The sequence below is a fragment of the Heterodontus francisci genome, chromosome 34, assembly GCF_036365525.1.
Source record: "Heterodontus francisci isolate sHetFra1 chromosome 34, sHetFra1.hap1, whole genome shotgun sequence".
Classification (NCBI taxonomy): Eukaryota; Metazoa; Chordata; class Chondrichthyes; order Heterodontiformes; family Heterodontidae; genus Heterodontus; species Heterodontus francisci.
This window is the reverse complement of record NC_090404.1, coordinates 42,817,195-42,835,003: the sequence shown is the minus strand read 5'-3', so window position 1 is coordinate 42,835,003 and position 17,809 is coordinate 42,817,195.

The following is a 17,809-nucleotide window of genomic DNA, read 5'->3' as shown; positions in this document are numbered from 1 at the left end:
TCCTTCGACAGAACTTTCCAAATGCGTGACCTATCCCACCTGGTAGGACAAGGACAGCAGATGAGTGGGAACATCACCATCTGCAAGTTCCCCTCCAAGCCATACATTATGCTGACTTGGAATATATCACCATTCCTTTTCTGTTATTGGATCAAAATCCTGTCTCTCCCTCCCTAACAGCACCGTGGGTGCACCTGCACCACATGGACTGCAGCGGTTCAAGAAGCTCAACACCACCTTCTCAAGGGCAATTAAGTATGGACAATAAATGCTGGTCTTGCCAGCGATGCCCACAACCCACGAAATGAATTTTAAGAAGTTGAGAAATTATCAGAAATCAGCCAAATTAGTGGCACTGGTTTGTCCTGGCTGTCTCTCTTTGGGCTTCAGTCACTCTTGGTGTAAATGACTGTTCCATCTATATGAGTCAACGTGGTTCACATTGTTGAAATTTGCAGCAGACATGTTTGCTGTTCCTTCCTCCTGTTCCTCCTTGATTATTTCTGCCTGTGTGTAACTGAGGCTGCGTTTGTGGGTAGGTCTTGTCCTTTGTCCCCATCACACAGGTTGCAGCACTTACTCTGCTTCCAGTCCTTTGTCTGGTGGCCTTCCTGCTGACAGCTGCTTTGTATTTGCCCGCCACGTGTCCAGAATCTCCACATAACTGAATTTCCTCATCCCTGGGCATGATGAAAGGTGAAGGACAGCGAGGCTGTTTTGAAACTATTTGCAGTTGGGAGTGTGAAAAATCGAAAGGAACCAAAAGTAAAATCTAGTCTTCAGCTTTGTGAATCTTTAGAAATGCTTTGGAAAATGGGGCTGTTACTTTATTTTGAGGTTGTTCTTGGAACAGAGATTGCTGAGGGAAGATCTGATTGAAATGTACAAAATGTTGAGAGGTAGAGTGGAGGTGAATGGCCTATTTACTTCAGCAGAGAGGTCAGTGACTAGGGGCATAGATTTAAAGTGAATGGTAGAAAAATTAGAGGGGAGATGAGGAACAACCTTTTCATCCAGAGGGTGTTGGGGATTTGGAACTCACTGTCTGAAAGGGTAGTTGAGGCAGAAACCCTCGACTCATTTAAGAGGAGTCTAGATATGCATCTCAAGTGTCATAATCTTCAGGGCTACTAACCAAATGCTGGAAGGTGGGATTAGAAGGGGTGGATCATTTTTTGGCCACACAGACGCAATGGGCCAAGTGGCTTCTTTCTGTACCTTAAACTTTCTATAATTCCGTTATTCTACGATTCAAGATGAGAACACAACGCAGCACATTTAAAGCAACAAGGGAAAAAAGAAGTTTCTCTCTATTTCCCCGTCTAATTTGAAGAAAGATTGAGGGAGCAAGGGCTTTTCTCATTGGAGCAAAGAAGGATGACAGGTGACTTGATAGAGGGGTACAAGATGATGAGAGGCAGAGACAGAGTGGATAGTCAGAGACTTTTTCCCAGGGTGGAAAAGGCAATCACCAGGGGGCATAATTTTAGGGTGATTGGAGGAAGGCTTCGGAGAGATGTCAGAGGTAGGTTCTTTACACAGAGAGTGGTGGGTGCGGGGAATGCGCTGCCAGTGGTGGTAGTAGAAGCAGATACATTAGGGGCATTTAAGCGACTCTTGGATAGGTACATGGATGATAGTAGAATAAATGGTAGGTAGTTACTTAGATCTTGTGTAGGTTAAAGGTTCGGCACAACATCGTGGGCCGAAGGGCCTGTACTGTGCTGTACTGTTCTATGTTCTATGTTCTATCTTCTATGTTCTATGTTCTATGTTCTAATTCATTTCCGAATCCTAAAATACTCAATCAAATCATCCATTCACCTTCGATATTCCAAGGAATACAGGCCTGCTTGAATGAATCGCACCTCATAATTTAACCATGAGAGCCTTGGCTACATTCTGGTGAATTTTCACTGCCCTGTTTCCAAGGCCAATGTGTATCCTTTATCAAGGGCTGAGACCAAAACTATGCACAGTACGACAGGTGTGGTCTAACCAAAATATTGTGTAGTTGGAGCAAAACGTCTCCTTTATATAACAGTATAGAATATAATCATAACATTGTTACAGCACAGAAGGAGGTGTTTCTGCGCTTTATATTAATGCAGGCTCTCTGCAAGAGCAACTCAGCTGGTCCAACACACCCGCCTTTTCCATACAGCTCTGCACATTTTTTTCCTCAGATAATTATCCATTTTTTTTCTTATTCATTCTTGAGATATGAAGGTCCCTGGCAATGCCGGAATGTACTTCCCATCCCTAATTGCACTTCGGAAGGTGGTAGTGAGCTGCCTTCTTGAACCGTTGAAGTCCATATGGTGAGGTACATGCACAGTGCTGTTAGGGAGGGAGTTCCAGGATTTTGACTCAGCAATATAGTTCCAAGTCAGGATGTTGTGTGACTTGGAGGGAGGCATGCAGGTGGTGGTGTTCCCATGCATCTACTGCTTTCGTCTTTCTAGGTGATACTGGTTGCGAGTTTGCAATGAGTTGTGAAAGAAGCATTGGTGAATTGCTGCACTGCATCTTGTATTTGATACACACTTCTACCACTGTGCATCATACTGGAGGAAGTGAATATTTAAGATGGTGGATAGGGTGGTGATGAAGTGGGTTGCTTCGTCTTGGATGGTGTTGAACTTCTGGAGTACTGTTGTGACTGAAATTATTCAGGCAAATGGAGAATATTCCATCACACTCCTGACTTCTGCCTTCTAGATGGTGGAAAGGTTTTGGGGAGTTAGAAGATGAGTTGCAGAATTTCCAGCCCCTGACCAACTCTTGCAGCCACAGTATGTTTATCGCTGTTCCAGGTTTCTGGGCAAGGCTGATCCCCAGGATTTTGATGGTGGGGGATTCAGCGATGATAATGCCATTGATTGTCAGGGGAAGATGTTTAGATTCTCTGTTATTGGAGATGATAATTGCCTGGCACTTGGGTGGTGTGGATGTTACCTGCCACTTATCAACCCAAGCCTTAATGTAGTCCAGGTCTTGTTGCAAGTGGACCTGGACTACTTCAGAATCTGAGGCATCGAGAATGGTACTGAACTTTATGCAATTATCGGCGAACATCCCCACTTCTGACCTTATGATGGAGAGAAATTCATTGATGAAGCATCTGAAGATGGTTGGGCCTCGGACATCAGCCCAAGTAACTCCTGCAGCAATGTACTGGGGCTGAGATGATTGGCCTCCAGAACCACAACCATGTTCCTTTGTGTTCGGTAGGACTCCATCTCGTGGAGCATTTCCCCCCTGATTCCCATTGCCTCCAGTTTTGCTTGAGCTCCTTGATACCATACTAAGTCTACTGTTACCTTGCTGGCAAAGGCAGTCACTATCACTTCTTGAGTTCAGCTCTATTTTCCATGTTAGGACCAAGTCTGTAATGAGGTTTGGAATTGAGTGCCCCTGGTGGATTCCAAACTGAGCATCAGTCAGTGATTTATTACTGAGTAAGTGCTGTTTGATAACACTGTCGATGATACCTTCCACAAGTTTGCTGATGATTGAGAGTAGATTGATGTGGCAGTAATTGGCCGGATTGGATTTCTGCCGATTTTTGTGGACAGGACATAAATGGGCAATTTTCCACATTGTCGGGTAGATGTCTATATTATAACTGTACTGGAACAGCTTGTCTAAGGACACGGCGAGTTCTGGAGAACAGGTCTTCAGTATGACAGCTGAGATTTTGTCAGGGCCCATGGACTTTTCTGTATCCAGTGCCTTTACCAATCTCTTGGTATCACGTGGATTTAATCGAATTGTCTAAAGACTGGCATCTATGATGGTGAGGATCAATTCTCTCTTCAACCCAGGACTGAATATGCTTCCACTTCACTCTCAGCATTGGAAATAGCTGAGGCCCCAGCAATGTTACTTGGGGCCCTCCACTCATTACGGCCTGCCAACTTGAAAATGCTCCATTTATCCCTACTCTTTGCTTTCTGTCCGTTCAGCTCTATGTCCTCTATGCATGCTAATATATTAGCCCAATTCCTTGAGCCTTTCTCTAGTGCATTAATCTTCTGTGATATCTTACTGAATGCTTTTTGGAAATCCAATTATACTATATTTCCTGATTCCTCTTTATCTACCCTTCTCGTTACATCCTCAGAATTCTGTAATAAATTTGTCAAGCAAGATTACCATTTCGTAAAACCATGTTGACTTTGTTTGATCAGACTATGATTTTCTAAGTGCTTGTTCAGACTTCCTTGAACATCGATGAGAGCATTTTCCCGACCACTGATGTTAGGCTAACTGGCCTGCAGTTCGCCATGTTAAATATATTAAACTGGGGTTCCAGTGGTGCAATTAGTTAACGTGTGGGACTTAGACAGCAGTACAATTAGCGAGCAATGCCAAGGTTGTGAGTTCGAGCCTCACCGAGAGCACAAATTTTAGAGACAGGTAGCAATGTGAAGCAGCTTAGCAATGAAGAGAGCTGTGATTGGTAAGTCTGAACTGACCAGAAGAGGAGAAAAAAATAATTATGAGGTGACATCACAGGAAGAGGAGCCACTTGTGGTGAGCGCACTGCTGAACATCATAGTCATTTGTAGCACAGAAGGAAACATTTCGATTCATGCTGGCTCTGCAGGGAGCTGTGCAATCAGACTCGATAACAGGAATTTGAAAAAAAATGCTGGAAATATCCAACAGGTCTGGCAGCAACTGTGGAGAGGGAAGCAACGTTAATGTTTCAGGTCTGTGACCTTTCCTCAGAACTGACAAAGGTTAGAAATGTCGCTGGTTCTAAGCAAATAAAACAGAGGTGGGGCAGAAAATAACACGAGGCAAGGTGTCAATGCACGCAGCCCTGCAAACCTATTTTTTCTCATTCGTCCTATTGAGGTTACTGATCATTTCTGCTTCCGCCACACTTGTGGGCAGCGAGTTCCATGTCATTACCACTTGCTATGTAAAAACAGGACTTCCTCATATTCCCCCTGCATCTTTTCCCCCCAGAACGTGCAATCTGTTTCCCAGACTTCTGATAGCATTTGTTAATGGGAACAATTTTTCCTTGTCTAACGTATCTAAGCCTGTCATAATCTGGAACACTTCTAGTAAATCTCCCCTCAATCTCCTTTGTTCGAAGGAGAACAAACCCAGCTCTTCCAACCTAACCGAGAAACTAAAATCCTCCATCCCCAGAACCATTTGGATAAATCTCCTCTGCACCCTCTCAAGGACCCTCACATACTTCCTGAAATGCTGTGACCAGAACTAGACGCAGTACTCCAGTTGAGGCCTAAACAGAGCATTATAGAGATTCACGATAATTGTACTGAGTACTTCTATTTATAAAGCCCAAGATTCCATTTGCTTTATTCACCATTCTCTCAATATGTCTTGCCACCTTCAAGGATCTATGCACCTGCAACCCCAGGTCCCTCTGTTCCTGCACACTCTTTAGAACTATGCCATTACATCTAAATTGCCTCGCCCTAATCCTTCTGGAAAATGCATCACCTCACACTTGTCAGTTTAAACTTCCATCTGCCACCTTTCTGTCCATTCTGCTAGCCTATCTATGTCCTGTTGCAGACTGTTCATATCATGCTCACTGTTTGCTGCAGCTCCAGGATTGGTGTCATCAGCAAATGTTGATATTCTCCTCTGTTCTCCAAGATTGAAGTCATTTATATGAAGTGAAACAAAAACAGTGGTCCCAGCACTGACCCTTGGGGAACACCACCGTCTACTATCCTCCAGTTTGAAAAAAAAACATGTCCTTTGACTGGCTGTTTTCAGTCCGTAAACCACTATTTTATCAATTGGACACAGAACCCCCTTTTCATGAGTCTCAATTTTGTTAGCAAACCTTTAATGTGGTACCTTGTCAAATATTTTCTTAAAATCCGTCTGAACAACATTCAACACATTCCCTTCATCAACCTTCCCTGCTACTTCATCAAAACATTCATTTAAATTAGGCATGCATGATCTGTCTTTTACAAATCCATGCTCACTATCCTTAATTAACTTGAACCTCTCCAAGTGTAAATTTATATTTTCCCTGACTATTGTTTCGAAAATCTTACCCACCACTGATGTTCAACTAACTGGCCTATAGTTGCAAGTACTGTCTTTACACCTTTCTTCAATAAGGGTGTCACATTTTCCACTCTCCAATTCTCTGGCACCTTCGATCCTGACTCAAATTTCCAGAACTGTGGAAAGACCGTTACCCATCTTGGACTGAGTCTGAGGAGAGGTTTCTCCAACAAAGGCTGATTTTGACGTTGAGCTACAATTGAAATTTCCACTTCATCAGAGATGTCTCTCTGTCTCTACCTTAGATCTGACCTCGGACTTTCTCTTACACGAGTTTCTGGCATGATTTGTGTTTGAGTAACTATTGGTGCCCAACTCATAACCAAACTATCTGATTCATTCGACTCATTTGATTTTTTCCAACTTCCTTCTTCTTTGTGAACCTCTGAAGGTAAAGCATGATCTATATGTACAAACCTAACCTTTCCACTACCAAACATCTTAACTAAATATGTGCGAGGACCACATCTTCTACCACTATCACTGGTCACCACTTCAACCACTTGTGATGATGATTCTTCAATCTATCCTTCTGGTTCAACTTCAGACTTCTTTCTCCCACTCTAGCTCTCTCATGACTCTCTTTCCGTCTTGATTGTTTCTCTTCTACTAACAGCGTTAAATGTGGCTTCAGCAATGAAAACCTCGTTCTCGGCTGTCAGCTCAGAAACAATTCAGCTGGCGTTATGCTGGTAGCTGTGTGAGGGGTGTTACAATAGATAAACAGAAAGTTCAGCAGCCTGTGATCCAATGATAACTGACTTTTGTTCAGATTGATATCCAGCATTTGCTTGACAAGAGCATGCTTAACAATCTGCACTGTGCGCTCTGCTGCTCCTTTGGAAGCAGGATGATACAGTGGAACTCTAGTGTCTTTAATGCCATTTGTTCTCATGAATTGTACCAACTCTTCTGAACCAAACTGAGGTCTGTTTTCAGTCACAGTTTCCTCTGGGAACCCATAAGCAGAAAACAAACTGCACAAAATGTCTGGTGTTTTGCTAGTTGTTCCTCAATTCATTGGAAACCCCTCAATCGTCTTCGAATGTCTCTTTCTCAATGAACATCTGCTGTCCTTCTAATTCTGTGAAATCTATGTGCAGCCTCTGCCACACTCTAGCTGGCCATTTCCATGGCTGAAAAGGTACCGATGGCGGCTTCCTTTCCACTGCTTGACATGTTCCAGATTATTTCACTATGTTTCCAATGTCCTTCTCTAACTATGGCCACCAAAGATATCTCCTCACTAGACTCTTCGTCAAACACATCCCTAAGTGATTATCATGAAGATCACATAGCAACTGCAACATGTACTTTCCAGGGATTACAACTCTCGCTCCCCACAGGACATAACTTTGATCAACGGCAACTCATTCTTATGCACAAAAAATAGCCTGAATTCTAAATTCAGTATCTGTGTTTCCAACCCATTTGTGTTATATTTGTACACCTTTGCCAATACGGAGCCCCTACGAGTTGTTCCATCAATGTCATCTGCTGTTACTGGAAACTCGTCTTTGTCTGAAGCCCACATCCCAGGAACAAGTAAATAAAAACTACTCTGCGTGGAGAGGAATCACATGCTAGTTTAATCTCTTTGAGCACATCGTAATGCAGAAGCATCACACCCTCTACAAGTTGACTTTTACGCAATTTGAATGTCTTATCACACTCCTTTGTCCTATTCCACAGAAACCCTTCCTCAAGAGTTCATTCAATGGATGCAACAATGTTGCCAGATCTGGTATGAATTTACCGCAGTAATTTATGAGATTCAAAAAAGATCTGAGATCAGCTGTGTTCTGAGGGTGTGACGCATTTCTAATTGCTTGAACCTTACACTTGGTAACATTTAACCCATTCTTGTCTACTTTGTGACCCAAGTGCATTACAGAATTTTGAAACATTTCACATTTGTGTTCCTTCATCCTAACGCCATGCTTTTCCAAGTGTTGGAACACCTCTTTCACTCTGCCATCAAAGGTTTGCTTGTTTGGAGCACGAATATGATTGTCATCCAAATAACACACTACTAGCTCCATTCCTGACAAAATTTGGTTCCTCACCCTTTGGAAAATTCCACGGACTGAAGAAACACCAAATGGCAGCCCGTGAAACTGAAATAGACCCATGTGTGTAATGATAGTCAAGAATGACTCAGACTCAGCGTCTGACTCAAGCTGCAGATAGGCATTTGTCAGATCTAAATTTGAAAAAGTCTGGCTTCCTGTCAACGTCGTGAACAGATGCTCCATGTTTGTCAAGTTATTGGGTGGATTACATTCCAGTATCTGTTACCTTATACTCAGCACATACTCTTACACTACTATCTGACTTTGGTGCTACCACTATGGGAATAGCCCAATTACTCTGCTCTACCTTAGAGATAATGTTCCCAGTCTCAAGTCATTTCAGTTCTTGCTCCACCTTCTGTCTTGGAGCATAGGGTACTGGATGCGACCGACAATACACCGACCTTGCATTCTCCTGAGCTTGTATGTTCGCCTTGTACCCTTGAATTGATTTGCAGATTTCACTGAACACCTTAGGGTAGTTCATCTTGTGATATGAATTTCAACTCAATACGAGAAAGCTCGCTCATATTTAACTTAAATGCTGCTAACCAGTTTCTTCCAAACAAGGCTGGTTTTTCACCTTTCACAACAATGATCGGCAATTTTGCACATTGCTCATTGTATGTGATGGCAACCAATACACTTCCAATTTGGGGAATATTGTCTCCTCCATAACTGTGTGACTCGACTCATGATTTTTCCAGGGGATGTTGACTCAGCTTTTCACGAAACAGCGGCACTGAAATTATGCTAACTGATGCAACTGTGTTGACCTCCATGTTGTATTTAGCCAGAATTCATTGCCCATCCTTAATTGCCCTTGAGAAGGTGGTGGTGGTGGAGGTGAGCTTCTTTCTTGAACTGCTGCAGTCCTTGGGATGTAGGTACACCAACAGTGCTGTTGGAAGGGAGTTCCAGGATTTTGACCCAGTGACAGTGAAGCAATGGTGACATAGTTCCAAGTCAGGATAGTGTGTGGCTTGGAAAGAAACTTGCAGGCGGTGGTGTTCCCATGCATCTGCTGTCCTTGTCTTTCCAGGTGGTCGAGGTCGCGGGTTTGGAAGGTGCTGTCGAAGGAGCCTTCGTGAGTTGCTGCAGTTTACTGGACGTTCATCCAACGATACTTGGACACGATGCTCTGTGAATTTTCATTGGACATCATTGTGCTTCTGATCACATGGATCTCAAATGATGCCTCATCAACCTGCTGCTGTTTGACAACCGAATGCAGTGAATGATGTTTCCTCCTGCCTGTGTTTTCACCGATGACCTTCTTACGACATGACTTGGCAAGATGACACTTCTTCTTGCAGCTATAGCACTCTGCCTTCACAACGGGAGAATTCTGGGCCCAATGTTGGCCTCAACACCGGTAACAGGATTTTATTTAACCACTGCTACTACCCTGATGGCCTCCTCCCGTTTTCTTACTAGCAACACCCACATGACCATCACCAGTTGCCATCATTGGGACCTTCTGCTTACTCATCTGCAGCTTATTTACTTCAGCAGATGACTGACAGTTGTTAACTCTCACTTCTCTTGAGTCAAATTCAGCCATGTCCATGGACAGTGCTGTTTGAAAAGCTATGTCAAAACTCACCTTTGACAATGTCATCAACTGACTGTGAATGTGCTCACCCTTTAATCTGCAACCAAATCTGTCACACAACACACGCTCTTGAAATTCTCCAAAATTACAATGAAGTGACAGCTTTTGGAAGGCCACAATAAACTCCCCAATGTCCTCATTGGGCAGCTGATTCCTTGTTCCAAGCTGATAGATTTCTGCAATCTTCAATGATTTAGGATTGTAATTCTGCTCAAGCTGAATCAAAATGTCCTTCAGTAGCCTGTCCTTTAGTTTTGCTGGGGTGAGAAAATTATTGAGCATCTCATACATTCCGGGCCTGCTTCAGTCAAAAATATCCCTCTGTCTTTTCCCACACTGCCTGTTTGACAGCTACATTATCAGGATCTTCGAGGGTATTGTTAACAGTGACAAAATCTCTATCCACTCCACGTACACACTGAAAGACTCTCAGTCATGGTCATACTCCCTCAGTCACCCAATAATTCCCTTAGACACAGTCATCTTGGAAGGTCAGTCCAATAATTTAATTATAATCCGACCACAGAATATAATTTGTAAGCATTAATTTGGGCTTCCAATGGCGGGACGGCTTCCCGGCATTTCCAGCGATAGTAAATATGCCCTATTCATTCTGCAGGAGCACAGCGCGCAGGTGCAGTACTGGCCTGTATTTCGAGCATGCACAGTGTCGGTGTGATCAGAGCCATGCGAGTTCTCCGGGAGATGCATTTGCAGCGGGTCAGAGTTGGTGGTCGGGTGGGTAGGCTTCATAAACACCTGGTGTAGGCCTGAAGCCCCGAATAAGAAGCTCCAGTTCCAGCATTTGCGGCTCCGGGGTTATCCCTGGGTTGCCCAGATTAACGGCTGCCACCTTTGTAAAGGAAGCCGGGAGGGTTTAGGCGCCACCATGTTGAGCAGAGAGCAGTGCGCATGTGTTGCCATCTATTTGCCAGCATTGAGAGTGGGCGGGGCTTCAGGGTCCCAGTGACCAGGAGGGAAAATCATTGATTCAGTTATTTGTTTCTCACTCAGGAAACAGGGGCTGGAGTAGTGAACCGAGCCAGAGTAGAGGGAGGGAGAAAACTGTCAGCAGAGGAGAGAAATCGTGCAGATGATGTCATGGGTTTCGATTTCAGCCCAAGGAGGAGGGAGAGCTGTGAGACGGGGATTTACAGCTTTGGGGTAACAAAAGAGGAAAAATATTGCATTGAAGCTGGAATTGTCTGCTCTGAATTTCTATCCTGTACTTCGAGTGATGACCTTTATAACCTCCTTTATAACAGGGTATTAGAAGAGAAGGATTTGTCGACGGGGAAACTCAAACCAAACATCACATTAAGATCTGAAAGAATCATTCGATTCATCAGCACCTGAATATCATCGGCCTTTGAATGTGGAACAAGAAATGTTTGTTCTGTCTGTGGGAAAAGATTTCAAACATCAATGTGACTGGAAAAACTGCAAGGCACCCACACCCGAGTGAGAGTGTTCCAGTGCACTGACTGTGACTGAGCTTTCATCAGTTACACGAGCTGAAGAGACATCGCACCATTCACAGAGGGGAGAAAACATACACGTGTTCTGTGTGTAGACGAGGCTTCAACTGATCATCCAACTTGAAGAGACACAAAGAAACCTGCACCATGGAGAAACCGTGAGAATGTGGGGACTGTGGGAAGGGATTCAATTAAACATCTGAACTCGAGACTCATCGACGCAGTCACACTGGGGAAAAGCCGTTCACCTGTTCCATGTGTGGGAAGGGATTCACTCACTCATCTAAACTCACTGAACACCAGCGGTTTCACACTGGGGCGAGACAGTTCACCTGCAATGAGTGTGGGAAGGGATTCACTTGTTAACCAACCACAATTCACACCAACTTCTTCACACTGATAAGAGACCTTTTTAATGTTCTGACTGTGAGAAGAGCTTGAAAAACAAAAATCACCTGCTGACACACCAGAGAGTTCACACTGAGGGAAGACCGTTCATCTGCTCTGAGTGTGGGAGGGGATTCACTCAGTCAATCAACCTGCTGACACACCAGCGAGTTCACACTGGGGAGAGACCTTTCACCTGCTCCATGTGTGGGCGGGGATTCACTCAGTCAATCAATCTGCCGAGACCGAGCGGGTTCACACGAGGGAGAGGCCGTACACTTGCTCTGAGTGGGGGAGGGGATTCACTCAGTCAATCAACCTGCTGCGACAGCAGCGAGTTCACAAGTGACTGCAGGCTTTGGATTCTGCTGTTATTGCTGCTGTTAATCACATCCAGGACTGAACCATTTTCATTCTGATAGTTGGGGTTTGTTTCTGCTGATGTTGATTATCCCAGTAACTGGGCTGAAGTTTAATATTTGGATATATCTTCAAGAAATATTAATTTCTTCAAGATAAGTGGAGACTAATTGATGAGGCAGGATCGAACTGAAATGTGCAGTGGGTTTGAGGGGCTGAATGGCCTGCTCCAGTTCTATATGTACTTTCTCCCTAGACTTCCCCCACTCTCTAACTCTGCTCACCTGCTTGTTTCCAGTTGCAGTGCCTTCTCCCCAGTTCTCCCATGACTTTCCATTCATCAGTTGTGTTTCAGTCCAAGTCTATTCAGGACATAGAAACAGGAATCGGCCTTTTAGCCTCTCGAGTCTGTTCTGCTATTCAATGAGATCATGGCCGATCTATGACTTTACTTCATTATTCCCAAATATTATTTTAATACTGGCTTCCCCAGTCTGTTACAATGGGATTTAAAAATGCCTTTCATTTAAACTGTACCTTTAAAGTAGGAGAGTGTCTGAAGGTGCATCTCAGAACATAAATGGAAAAATCAGACAAAAATTGACACTGAGCCAAAGAAGGGTAATTAGAAGGACAGACTAAAAGCTTGGACAAAATTATAGGTTTTTAGTAGGGTCTTAAAGGAGGAGAGATGTGGACTGGCAGAAAGGTGCAAGGAGGAAATTCCAGAGCATAGGGCCTAAGCTGAAGGCACAGGCAATGGGACAGAAAGACAGTGAGGGATGTGTAAGAGGTCAGAGTTGGAGGAATGCAGAGTTTTCTGAGGGTTGTTCGGCTGGAGGAGATTACAGATACAGGGAGGGGTGAGGCCTTGAAGCGATTTGAACATGAGATGAGAATTTTAAAATGGGGACAATAGAGGACTGGAGCCATTGTAAATCAGTGAGCTCAGTAATGATGGATGAGTGGAAATTTGTGATGCTTGGAGTAAACAGCAGCAGAATGTGAATGAGCTGCAGTTTATGCAGGGTGGGGGTGGGGGTCAATCAGAAGAGCATTAGAATAGACAAGCCGGCTGACAACAGAGAAACACTGGAGGAGTCAAGAGAGGTGGTGGTGATGTAGAGTTGAGTGGCATCAGCACACATGTGGAACCTGATCTCATGTCATTGGATGATGTCAGTGATGGGCAGCTGATAGATGGGGGATAGAGGTGGCCATCGATAGATCCTTGGGAATCTCCAAAGGTAATGGGGTGAGAAGAGAAACTATTGCAAGAGATTCTTTGGCTATGATTGGATAGATCTGAATGGAGCCAAGGGAAGTCAGTCCCACTCAGCTAGACAGTGGAGGAGAGGTGTTAGAGGATGGTGTGGTCGACTGGGAGGTGAAGAAGTCTGAGACGGGATAGTGCCCCACAGGCACAGAGAATGTCCTTTGTGGCATGGATTCGAGCTGTTTCAGTGCTGTGTGATGGAAACCTGATTGGAAAGTTTCAAACATGGAGTTCTGGGAAAGGTGGACACGGATTGGGGGCATAAAGACATTCAGTGACTTTGGAAAGGAATGAGAGGGTGAAGATGAGGTGGTAGTTTACAAGGACAGAGAGGTTGAGGGTGGGAGTTTTGAGGAGGTGGGTGATAATGACAGTTTTAAAAGGGAGCTGGAAGTAACTGAGGAAAGGAAACTGTTTACAATGTCAGTTAGCACGAGGGCCAAGAAGGGAAGTTGTTTGATCAGTTTAGTGGTTACATTACAGGGACAACCATTAAAAGCACGCTTCATCGGCCCATATAGATTGATCAAAAGATTGGATAAGTTAGATTACTTTATTGACACCCCTGATCACCGGGAGAACTGGTTGTGTCACATTAATATGCTCAAACAATATTCCCACAAGGAGGAGGATAAGCCAATACAGGTATTTCAGTTAAACAGGACTGTTGACAAGGAAACGGATTGTGAGGATGAGGCAAAGGCAGGCCTCGTAAATTCTCAGATTTAACCACCAACTATCCTATTAGTGAAATACAGAATATGTAGGAAAGTTAGACAAAATGCTTTTGCACTAAGAGGAAAAACGGCGTGAAGACTGAACAGTTTTTTTTTCACATAGTTTCAAAAAGCTTGTAGGGATAAGCCAGGATGTACAAATGATGTGGGTGTAGGGGGAACCATTCCTTTAAAACAACATCCTTGTCGTTTAGATCCAGATAGACCAGCCCAAGTGGAAGCAGAGTCCAATGCAGTCCAGTACAGCTGGAATTCGCAGGTGGTCTTGATGCCTAAACCTGGTGGGATTGCACAAACTTGCCTAGACTAAAGAAAGGTCATGGTGGTCAAGAAGGCAGACTCCTGCCCAAATTATCATTTAAAGTACTGCATGGACAGAGTGGACAACACCATATGTCTTAAAGAGACAGATGTGTTGGAGGGATACTGTCAAATTCCTTTGACACCCCAGGGTAAGACAAGATCAGCTTCTGTTACCCAGGACAGGGTTTTTCCAGTGTCACGTGATGCCACATAGGTTCAGGGGGACTCGAGAAACTTCTCAGAGAATAGTGAACACAGTAGTGGTCAGTGCTCCGAGCTGTGCAGTTCACCTGGCTGAGGTGATGGACAATAGGGACACTTGGAAGGAAAGCACGAAACAGCTGGAAGACTATGCTTGGAAATTTGAAATGCGTTAATTGGGACAATCTTTGAAAAATTTTAAACTGAAAATGTTCTGGTGGAACTTGTTGCTGTAGTCCCAATATTCTTGAAAAGTGTATATCTGTAAATGCAGGCGAAAATGTGTTATCGTTTGTTTTTTCAATTTCATTTTTTGCATTGCAATGAAACGCATTTTCAGAATGGTATTTCATTCCGCCAGGGATGGGGATGTTATGATCCTACTTTATTTTTTGAGGTGGGGGGGGGGGGTGCGGGGGGGCTATGTGTGCAGTGTGTCTTTAAGGCAGCAAATGATCAATACTGCTTTAAGGGCAAGCAAGCCTCATCAGTTAGAGAAGGTGCATTCTGGTTGCTGTTGGATACAGCCATACAGAGAGGGAGAACAAGCCAGCCTCAGATGTAACCAAGGAATGTGCATCTTGTTTGCCCCAGATCCAGCATTATGCAATGCTGCAATTTATTACAAGGGGAATGGAAGATAAAAAATGTTTTGCTCCAGTTGTGCAGGGCATTGGTGAGACCAAATCTAGAGTATTCTGTACAGTTTTGGTCTCCTTACTTAAAGGATACAGTTGCATTGGAAGCAGTTCAGAGAAGGTTCATTCGACTGATTCCTGGGAGAAAGGGTTATCTTTTGAGGAAAGGGTGAACAGTTTGGGTCTGTATTCATTGGAGTTTAGAAGGATCAGAGTTGATCTCATTGAAACATATAAGATCCTGAGGGGACTTGACAGGGTGGATGTCGAAATGATGTTTCCCTTTCTGGGGAAGGCTAAAACTGGGGAACAGTTTAAAATGAAAGGCTCTCCCATTTCAGACAGAGTAACAGTGAAATTTATTTCTCTCAGAGAGTCGTGAGTCTGTGGAACTCTCTTCCCCGGACAGCAGTGGAGGTAGGGTCATTGAATGTTTCTAAGGCAGAGGTAGACAGAGTCTTTACAAACAAGGGAGTCAAAGGATATCGGGGGCAGGCAGGAAAATGGAGCTGAATCCACAAACGGATCAGTCATGATCTTGTCGAATGGCGCAGCAGGCTCGAGGGTCTGAATAGCCAACTCCAGCTCTTAGATCATGTGTTCATATGTTCGTACATAGGTCAGACTGAGAGCAAGCCAGAGAATTAAAATGAGAAGAAACAGGAAGCGCAGGGCCATGCTTGCAGACTGAAGGGAGTTGTTCCACAAAGCAGTCACGCAGTCTGTATTTAGCCTCCTCAGTGTAGAGGAGACCACAATTATCTACCACTGTGTAGTGTGAGGGTACCTGGTGATAAAACTGTCTCTGCTCAAGAAATTTCTCAAAGAGAACATGCCCTCTTCTAATTTTTTCTGTGGTATTTTAAGATGAAACTATACCATATAACATTTTGATGTCTTAAAAATATACAATCACCCCATCACAGAATATAACCCCAGTTTCTCACATGGTAGACAGGGGCACGCAACATGATACTAACAGGAACTAATAGGTTCACCACTTGAGCATTACCTACAGTAGTATCAGACCAGGAATCAGACACTGTTATCAGACCTGGACTCATTCAATTGCCCCAGGAGGAGGATTTTTATTCCAGTGTTTGATCTGGGTGAATGGCACAGCAGCTCGAAGGGCCAAATGGCCTCCTCCAGTTCCTATTTCTTATGTTCATTAAACCTCAGTCTGGTTCCTCTCAAGCTGCTGAGTGAATGAATTAAATCTTTCTTGACAAATCACCAAGATACCAGACTACAATTCCTGCCCGAAACATCATTTATTGGTTACAAATCACATTTGAGTTAAATCTGAGTAGACACATTATGGACATGCATAAAATGTACCATCTACAAGGCGCACTGCAGCAACGCACCAAGGCTCCTTAGACAGTACCTTCCAAACACACAACCCCTACCATCTGGAAAGACAAAGGCAGCAAATGCATGGGAACACCACCACCTGCAAGTTCCCCTCCAAGTCACACACTATTCTGACTTGGAACTATACCGCCATTCCTTCACTGTCGCTGGGTCAAATCCTGGAACTTCCTTCCTAACAGCACTGTGGGTGTACCTACCTCACATGGACTGCAGCGGTTCAAGAAGGCAGCTCACCACTACCTTCTTAAGGGCAATTCGGGCTGGGCAGTAAATGCTGGCCTGGCCAGCGACGCCCACACTCCATGAATGAATTAAAAAAACACATATAAATGTAATCAGAGTTGACCAGCAGTTGAGCGAATATAGGGAGAGTATTTCACAAAAACAAGTAACAAATGCAAGGGTGAGTGGCCAAAGATCAAAAAGTCTGAAAATTAGTGGCTGAAGACAAAATGTCAGAATTTTTTTCTGACAAGGAATCATGTAATTATAGCACTTTTAATGAAGCAAACTAGTTGTGTAATGGTAATTGTGTACAATTTTGCATATGTAATGAATAAAATTACACAACTCAGAATACAATTTCATGAGACTTACCTGACAGCTGATAATTGGTTTTTACAGAGCTTCATGTTCTCAATGTCCGGCTTCTGTCTATTCATAGATTTTTCATGTAAAAGGTGTTCTGTGAAGATGTGTCAACTTCACTGGAAAGCAACATTTAGAAGCATACTCGACTGCACATTCTGGCACCTTGGTAAGTGATGTGCAAAAATCAGTAGGTATATAAATTAATAAAAACTGAACATTTAACAGACGTTGACAATCCAGACACTTGACGATATTTGGGGTCATTTTTCTTACTTTGTGCTGTGTTAACCACCTGAACGAAGCAGAAAGCAAAACCAGGTGCACGACAGCTTTTCCAGATAATCTTAAGCAATGTCAAACCACACATTGAAAAAAGATGGCCAGAGTTATACTCCTTGCTTTGCATCACGAAGGTGCAAAAACCAGCTTCACACTGACTCAAGGTTTACAGTGTGACTGGGGCAGTAGACAGTGAAAGTGGAGATGAACAATGAATGGAATTCAGCCATACACCTGAGCAAACCGATAAGTGGAAATTCCAGATCACTTCAGTTGCTGCAATGCACAGGACATATGAAGTTTATACAACTCATGCTCACTGCAGGATATTCACATTCAGTAACCAGTTTGTACAGTGTTTTCAGAAATTACTTTGTATGTACACAGCAGTGTGTGTCTAAACATACAAATTAGGAGCAGGAG